Genomic DNA, 8,982 nt, shown 5'->3' on the forward strand with positions numbered 1-8,982 from the left:
CCGCATCCACTGCCCCTCCGCCCGCCTCCGCCTGCCGCCGCCGCCTGACTCCGGCCACGCCCGCCCGGCCGGGCCCCGAGTCGCTCGACATGGCGGCCTCCCCGCTGTCCGACCCGCTCGGGTCCGCCCCCTCGGGCGCGATCCCCATACCCACACGCCAACGCCGGCTAAGGCCTTGTGGGCCGCTGACGACACGGGCCCACGCCCCTGTCAAAAAAGGGATTTTAAATAAAACTAAAAATATATTAATAATAATGACAGGGGCCCACGGCCCTGTCAAAAAAGGATTTTAAATAAAACTAAAAATATAATAATAATAATTAATCAACTTTGATTAATTATCCTAATGAACATATTTAGTCTAATTAAACCTGCCTAATTAAGCTAGTTTATGACAGTGGGCCCCTTTGCTTGCTTGACCAGTTAGTTGACTGCCGACGTCATGATGACGTCATGCTGGTGCAATAACTCCATTTTAGATTTAATATCAAATTCAGAATATTAGTAAAACTTTGGAAAATCATATAAATTAAATCGTAAATCGGATGAAAATGTTTTCTACATGAAAGTTTTTCAGAACGACGAGAAAAATCCGAATACGCTGTCCGTTCGTCCGCCACACATCCCTAGCATAGCGAACATCGAACCTTTCCCCTCTGGTTCGTCTGTCCGAAAATGCCTAACCCTAGGAAAACTTTCCCGGATGTTATCCCCTTCGCCGGTATCGACTAGCACTGCAATAGATCACCCCTAGCACTGCTTATTGTCTCATCATGCATAATATTGCACTTGTTTGCTTTGTATTTATTGTCTTTCCCCCCTCTTCTCTCCGGTAGACCTCGAGACCGCTGCTGATGCCCCTGTGATCGACTATGTCACCGACGACACATCTTCCGTTTCAGTGGAGCTTCCAGGCAAGCCCCTCCTTTGATCATCCCGATATCGCCCATTTCATTCTCTCTCTTGCTTGCATTAGATTTTGCTACTGTAATTGATTGCTCCTATTCTGATGCATAGCCTGCTTTTGTACCTACTATTGTTACCTATCTGCTTGTCCTAATCTGCTTAGTTTAGGTTGGTTAGTGATCCATCAGTGACCCCCACCTTGTCCTTGTTGCCCTGCTTCATCATCGACGACTCGATCAATGTGATTAACGACCAGAGACCAACACATCACTTCACCCCCTTGGTTGCACGACTTTGCATAGTTACTATCGAGTGCCGAGGGTGATACCTCGTAACGCACTCCTGATGATAACTCTGTAGTGTAGCTATCCGGTCGTGGTCATCGAGGGTGATTCCTCCTTCACCACTTCCTATATGACTCTGTTGTGCAACCCCTCAAGTGTGAACCTCGAGGGTGATTCCTCCTACATTCACCTTGATGATTACATCGAGTGGAATCCATCGAGGGTGATTCCTCGGGGTTTCCCCCTTGACGTTTGGACACACGGTTACCTTGACTTTACTTGAGACCTTTGCGAAAGTCGGGCAGGCCCGGAGAGCACCCACAAGATATTTACATGGCACGGCCGAGCATTCTGGGCCCTTGCCGTAAGTCCAGGAGATGGGGCGACGGGTTCACATCTGTCGCGAGTCTCGGCTCGTCTCTGCAAGCTACTAATACACTAATGGTTTGGGTATTTGTTCTGAGTTGGCCTCTGGCCTTTACGCACTAACCACCATGTGGGAATAGTTATGGGCCTCGGCGTCGTGGTATCAGCCTAAGCTTTGTCAGATGTCCAGTTCAGCAGTGCGGCACGGCTGGACCGGCACCATCCTGTAGTGGTGGAGCCTGGTCCGCCCTGCTCGCCATGACCCAGAGTGCAACGGGCGATGGTCCCAAGACCCCGAAGTGCTTAGGATGTAGACCGGCGGGGACCTCTCTGCTGAGCCTAGGTAGGGCTGCGACGTGTTGATCTTCCATGGCCGGGCATTGACTCAGAAAATTGTGTCCGACTAGAGTAATCAAGCGTGTTGGGTAACATGGTGCACCCCTGCAGGGAAGATTATATGTTAATAGCTGTGTCCACGGTAACGAACGTTTAGACTTGTATCCTGATCTATTATAACTAGAAATGGATACTTGAGATATGTGGCTCTGGGATTGCTTTCTCGCAGGGAGTCGAGGACGGATCTCTGGGCATTAATGTTACAACATGTTTGTTAAATATAAACTTCTATTCTATACTCTTCTAAATGCTGCAAGATGCTCGGAGCTACTTGAAGATGCTAGTCTTTGATAGGCTAGGCCTTCCCCCTCTATTCTGGCATTCTGCAGTTTAGTCCACAGATACAACCCTTCCATTTGATACCAATGCATACTTAGTATAGATCTGATGCTTGCTAGTACTTTGGATGAGTATTCACGGTTGCTTTGCTACCCCCTTTCCCCCCTTCTTTCTTCTTTTCGGTTGTTGCAACCAGATGGTGGATCCCAGGAGCCAGATGCTACCCCGACAGCTACTACTACTACTCCCCAGAGGGTGCCTACTACTACGTGGAGACCGCTGAGGGAGTCCTGGACTAGGGGGTCCTCGGGCGTCCGTGCTATGTGACATGGGCCGGACTGATGGGCCATGAAGATACGAGATAGAAGAACCTTCCCCGGGTCCGGATGGGACTCCCCTTTGCGTGGATGGCAAGATTGGCGTTCGGATCATGTATTTTCCTTCTTCTGTAACCGACTCTGTACAACCCTAGATCCCTCTAGTGTCTATATAAACCGGAGGGTTTAGTCCATAGGAAAAAACACAATCATATAGGTTAGACATCTAGGGTTTAGCCATTACGATCTCGAGGTAGATCAACTCTTGTAACCCCTATATTCATCATAGTGAATCAAGCAGGAAGTAGGGTATTGCCTCCATTAAGAGGACCCAAACCTGGGTAAACATCATGTCCCCTGCCTCCTTGTTACCTTCAATCCTTAGATGCACAGTTCGGGACCCCCTACCCGAGATCTACCGGTTTTGACACCGACAACCGCCTCTTCGATCGTTGATGTTTGTGCTAGCCTTCTTAAGGCAAAACTTGTTTAACTTATGTTTGTACTTAGATATTGTTGCTTCCGCTGACTCGTTTGTGTATCGAGCTTATGTATTCGAGCCCTCGAGGCCCCTGGCTTGTAATATGAAGCTTGTATGTCTTTCATTTGTGTCTAGAGTTGTGTTGTGATATCTTCCCGTGAGTCCCTGATCTTGATCGTACACATTTACGTGTATGATTAGTGTACGGTCGAATCGGCGGCGTCACACATGCTTTGAATTGCATCACCTACAGAGGTAGGTTTGATACCTCACACATGCTTTGAATTGCATCACCTACAGAGGTAGGTTCGATACCTCATCGAATATTCTGTTTTAGCTTCATTTGCGGTCGCATTATTGTTTTTTGTTTTTGTTTTTCCTGATTCACTTCTCTCTGCATTTTCTGGGTGTGCCCCTTTTTATGGCCAGCTTGGAGATTTGCTCTGGAAGGAGTCATTCAACTCACAAAGAACAAAGAATAGAGACTAGACTACTTTATCTTTCATGCAATGGTTCAGATTTATTGTTCTTAGTTTTCCTGTAGTGGTCAATTTGATTATCTACTTTCCAAGAAATAACAATCACTCCTCTGTTGGTTGGAGGTTCCGAGTATTCAGGTTGCAGGTTTCGAGTTGTTGTCGTTGAGGTGGGGCAGCAAAGATAATTAGCAGTATGTATAATAACGAGTAGAACATCCCTATATTAATTTTGGATTCTGGGTTCTGTTCAGTGAAAATTTAAAAATGGTGGGCCTGGTAAAACACCACAATTTGCCTTGTGAGTCAATAGGGACTTGACAAAAAAATATGCATCACTCTCCATTTAATGTCCTAAAAACACTGGCATGTTTGGATCGAATTTTCATCTGTATGTACTAGCCATGGGATATTCCAAGAACAACATGACTATGCATCAAGAAGAGGGTGACTATGCATCAGTTGTACAATCATATGTCCATGTGCTTCTTGTTTCAATCGTATAAAATCTAGAGCTACCTTGCAAAACTGTTCTGATTGCTATGGATTGAAATCTAGAGCACGAGGGAGTAATATGACAGTTTGCATTCCTAATTTTCTTTTCTCCCTACATATACAGAGTTTTTAGATTCCATTTGTTTGCTACTGAAGCTTATATTTTCCTTTTTCAGAATTGAGTGCGTATGAACAATGCAACAGAGGTTATGTTAATTCCTAGAGCCTAATATGTTCTTTTGTCTCTTGGTGATTACTTCGAATGGCTGTGTAAGGTAATAGAGCTAATACCTTTTGTTTCTTCATCACTATAAACTATGTTACTTCTGATTTCAAAATTGAGAGCGATAAAATATATGCATTAATCTCTGTTGGTATTTTTCCATACGACCAAAGTTAATCTATGTTGATGTGTTCTATGCCAATTTGTTGCCGATGGAGTGCCAACATTATGATATAAAATCAAGATCTAACTTGCAAAACTATGCTGATTACTGTGTGTGTTTGTGCTGCGCAAACCCGAGTTGAGCAGTGGATCACACGGGAAAAATCAAACCACTTCAAATAAAGAAATATTCTGAAACTGTGCTCCTCTTAGGACAGACCCACCTTATGTGCATATGGTTGCAGGTTTTATCCATGCCAAGATAGCACCTTGTATGCAAATGGACCATATTTTGAATATACAAATAGTCAGTTTATTTATTTTTCTTGTTGTCAGAATAAGACCATGAAACCAACTTCCATTGAAAACATATCTGCATCATCTATACTATGCACCGGGTGCAGATATATATATTTGTTGACCAAGCAATTGCCTTCTTCTGAGACAAAGACAATATATGATTAGCCACCCCCAACTTCCTCTCCATTCTCTTTGTATTGCAACATAACATATTGTGTTATCTGTTTTCTAATCTCAATGTAATCTGAAATCAGATTGCGAACATAGATGCCTTTATTCACAAAAAAGAGGGCAATGTAAGTGAAGAACCCCTAAAACAAATGGAAAATGCAATCACTGCAATCGAATAACTGAGCATTCTATTGCATTTAATAGTCCCAAAAAGGAAGAGGACAAAGTGTTCCTTTATTTGAAGTGCTTTGATTTTTTTCCCTCTGTTAGTAGTTAGCACCTCCTTAAGATTGGCACATGACTAGGTCTTTCTCAATTCAGATTCTTATATATTTAAAAGGGGGACTAGCAATTCTGATGGGGCTTTTGCCACTTATTGTTTTATGGTTGTCTAGACAGCCGATGGCATGCTTCTTTCTGCGAATTGTGAATTCTTTTGTACAGGGTCCCTTGGCTACTTACACTTTGCTAGACAATGAGAATATGTAGATAGCATGTATGGTTTCTACATTGTTTTGCGCAGGTTGAGATGCATCACATGATGTTTTCCTTTTACATTTATGAGTATTACAGAGTCCTTTCTTTTTCCACAAGGGGCAGTTGCTGTGCCATTTGATTCGAAGGACAAAGAGTTGATCACAAAGGGGTAGCATTCAGGATATATACACAAAAGAGTATAGAACCAAATTATATGATGTCATTGACTACTATTTCTATTAACTTGTCCTGTACACAATGTTCACGAGTTCATGTATTAAGTACATTTTATTGTGTCATTTGTGTTTACTCTTTTTTTAATGCAAGTTTACAGCTGCTCGGAATTCCTAATTGTAGACTCAACTATCTTGACCTACCGATGATCTAATTTGTGGCATTATTACCTTAAGAAAATATTTGCATTTAATTTCCTTTATATATATGGGTATACGTTCTTACCAAATGTACTTAAATATACAATTATTGAAAAAAATGCAAATATACACGAATATGGTTTTAAACGGGTCTTTGCGCCATTTGGCGCAACTGATCATCTAGTTAAGGTAAAACCTAACCACGACATTAAGATATATATTGCCCCCCCTTCAATCACGTATGCATCAATTTCTATGGTAGGAAGAAGCTTCTGTCACCCTTGCCCTCCAATGCATAGTCCTGTCAACATACAACTAACCCTATGATGTGATCCAGACGCGCGCTCATATGATGGGCACCAAAGTATAGCAACATAACAAAAAGAAAGTCATAGCGATTCACCAATTACCGATAGGATAACAAAAATCTACTCAAGCATCATAGGATGGCAACATATCATTGGATAATAATATGAAGCATAAAGCACCATGTTCAAGTACAGGGTACAATGGGTTGCGGGAGAGTGGACCGCTGAATATAGATGGGAGGAGGTGATGGAGATGTTGGTGAAGATGACAGAGTTGTTGGAGTAGATCGTCGTCACAAGATGATTGCCCCGGCGGCATTCCGGCGCCACTGGGAGAGAGGGGGAGAGAGCCCCCCCTCCTTCTTCTTCCTTGCCCCCCCCCCTAGATGGGAGGAGAGTTCCCCCTCTGGTCCATGGTTGCCATGGCGGCGGAGGGGCATGAGCCCCTCTAAGAGTGGATCTACCCCTCTGTTCTCTTCTATTTCGTGTTCCTATTTTTTGGCCGAAAACTGTTTCTTATATCCCCGGAGATCCATAACTCCGATTGCGCTGAGATTTTTACACGATTTTTTCCGGATATAAGCTTCCTTGCGCCCGAAGTAGAGCTCCAACTGACTTACGAGGAGGACGCGATACACCACCACGCGCCTGGGCCCTTGGTCGCGCCCTAGTGTCTCGTGGTGGTCGTGGGCCTCCGTTTGCGTTGATTCCACCTCCCAAAAATCACAAATATTCCAAAATAATTCTCAGTAAATTTTTATAGCGTTTGGAATTCGTTTGATATGGATATTCCGCGAAACAAAAAACATGCAACAAACAGGAACTTGCACTGGGCATTGGATCAATAGGTTAGTCCAATAAATCATATAAATTGTTGCCAAAAGTATGTAAAAGTTATATAATAAGAGCATGGAACAATAAAAAATTATAGATATGATGGAGACATATCACGATGTAGTGGCAAAATCACCCTTGATGTAGTGTTCAGAACTCCCGACAACTACCATTCCGATGAGTTGATTTTCCACATCCTACCCTTTCGAAGTGGCTACCACGCCCTCCTGGGCCGTGATGCATTCATGAAATTCCATGCCATCCCAAATTACGCCTATATGAAGCTCAAGATGTTGGGACCCAATGGCGTGATCACTATAACAAGTAACCCAGACAGAGCACATTGAGTCGAGAATAAAATGGCATCGCTTGCCCTATAATCCTTGGTCGAGGCCTTCACGGCTGAGGAGGTAACATCTCTGCACCCCACTGATGACCCACAAGTATAGAGGGTCAATCGTAGTCCTTTCGATAAGTAAGAGTGTCGAACCCAACGAGGAGCAGAAGGAAATGACAAGTTGTTTTCAGCAAGGTAATCTCTACAAGCACTGAAATTGTAAGTAACGAGTAGTTTGATAGCAAGATAATTTGTAACGAGCAAGTAATGGTAATGGTAAATAAAGTGCAGCAAGGTAGCCTAATCCTTTTGTGGCAAAGGACAGGCCAAAACAGTCCATAAGCAAAGCGTTCTTGAGGTTACACAGGAATTTCATCTAGTCACTTTCATCATCTTGGTTTGATTTGTGTTCGCTACTTTGATAATTTGATATGTGGGTGGACCGGTGCTTAGGTGCTGTTCTTACTTGAACAAACCTCCTACTTATGACTAACCCCCTCGCAAGCATCCGCAACTACGAGAAAAGTATTAAGATAAAATCTAACCATAGCATTACACTTTTGGATCCAAATCGGTCCCTTACAAAGTAGCGCATAAACTAGGGTTTAAGCTTCTGTCACTCTAGAAATCCATCATCTAATAACTACTCCACAATTCATTCCCTTAGGCCCAAATATGTTGAAGTGCCAGGTAGTCGACGTTCACATGACACCACTAAGGGAATCACAACATACATATCATCAAAATATCGAACACATATCAAGTTCACACGATTACTTGCAGCAAGATTTCTCCTGTGACCTCAAGAACAAAAGTAACTACTCACAAATGATAATCATGCTCAAGATCAGAGGGGTATTAAATAGCATAATGGATCTGAACATATAATCTTCCACCAAATAAACCATATAGTAATCGACTACAAGATGTAATCAACACTACTAGTCACCCGCAAGTACCAATCCGTGGTTCCAGTACAGAGATTGAACACAAGAGATGAACTAGGCTTTGAGAAGAGATGGTGTTGTTGAATATATTGATGGAGATTGCCCTCCCAAAGATGGGAGAGTTGTTGGTGATGATGATGACGATGATTTCCTCCCCCGGGAGGGAAGTTCCCCTGACAAAACCGCTCCGCCAAAGGGCAAAAGTGCTCCTACCCAAGTTCTGCCTCGAGATGGCGGTGCTTCATCCCAAAAGCCCTCTCCTTATTTTTTCTAGGTCAAAATGACTTATATACCAAAAGAGGGGCACCGAATGTGGGCCGAGGAAGGCACAACCCACCAGGGCGCGCCTGGGCTCCCTGGCGCGCCCAGGTGGGTTGTGCCCACCTGGTGGGCCCCCTCTGGGAGTTATTTGCTCAAATATTCTTCAGATATTCCAATACAATTTTGTAAATTTTCAGCTCATTTGGAGATGCGCAGAATAGGTAAATCTGACGAAGCTTTTTTAGGTACAGAATTCCAGCTGCCTGCATTCTCCCTCTTTGTGTAAACCTTTCATATTATGAGAGAAAAGGCATTAGACTTACTCCAATAAGAATTATTATGCATAAAAACATTATAAATAATAGTAGAAAAAGATGATGCAAAATGGACGTATCAACTCCCCCAAGCTTAGACCTCGCTTGTCCTCGAGCAAAAACCAAAATAAAAAAACATGTCCACATGTTTAGAGAGAGAGAGAGGTGTCGATAAAAACAATACAGACATAGAGGCATCATGCATACTATTATAACAACAACAAAATTTAACATAAAACTTTGTCACAGAACTTTCATCATATAACTTCTCATG

At 43.1% G+C, this 8,982-nt stretch overlaps 1 long non-coding RNA gene across 1 annotated transcript in view; it reads left to right on the forward strand.

Moving 5' to 3' along the window:
- The window catches only part of LOC119326753, a 3,859-nt gene extending 2,641 nt beyond the window's left edge, over nt 1-1,218 (forward strand). Inside the window, exon 3 of the long non-coding RNA XR_005158151.1 lies at nt 837-1,218. This is a non-coding gene — a long non-coding RNA (uncharacterized LOC119326753). The remainder of the gene's footprint in view (nt 1-836) is intronic.
- The last annotated feature ends 7,764 nt before the right edge of the window (nt 1,219-8,982 follow it).

The sequence above is a fragment of the Triticum dicoccoides genome, chromosome 6B, assembly GCF_002162155.2.
Source record: "Triticum dicoccoides isolate Atlit2015 ecotype Zavitan chromosome 6B, WEW_v2.0, whole genome shotgun sequence".
NCBI lineage: Eukaryota > Viridiplantae > Streptophyta > Magnoliopsida > Poales > Poaceae > Triticum > Triticum dicoccoides.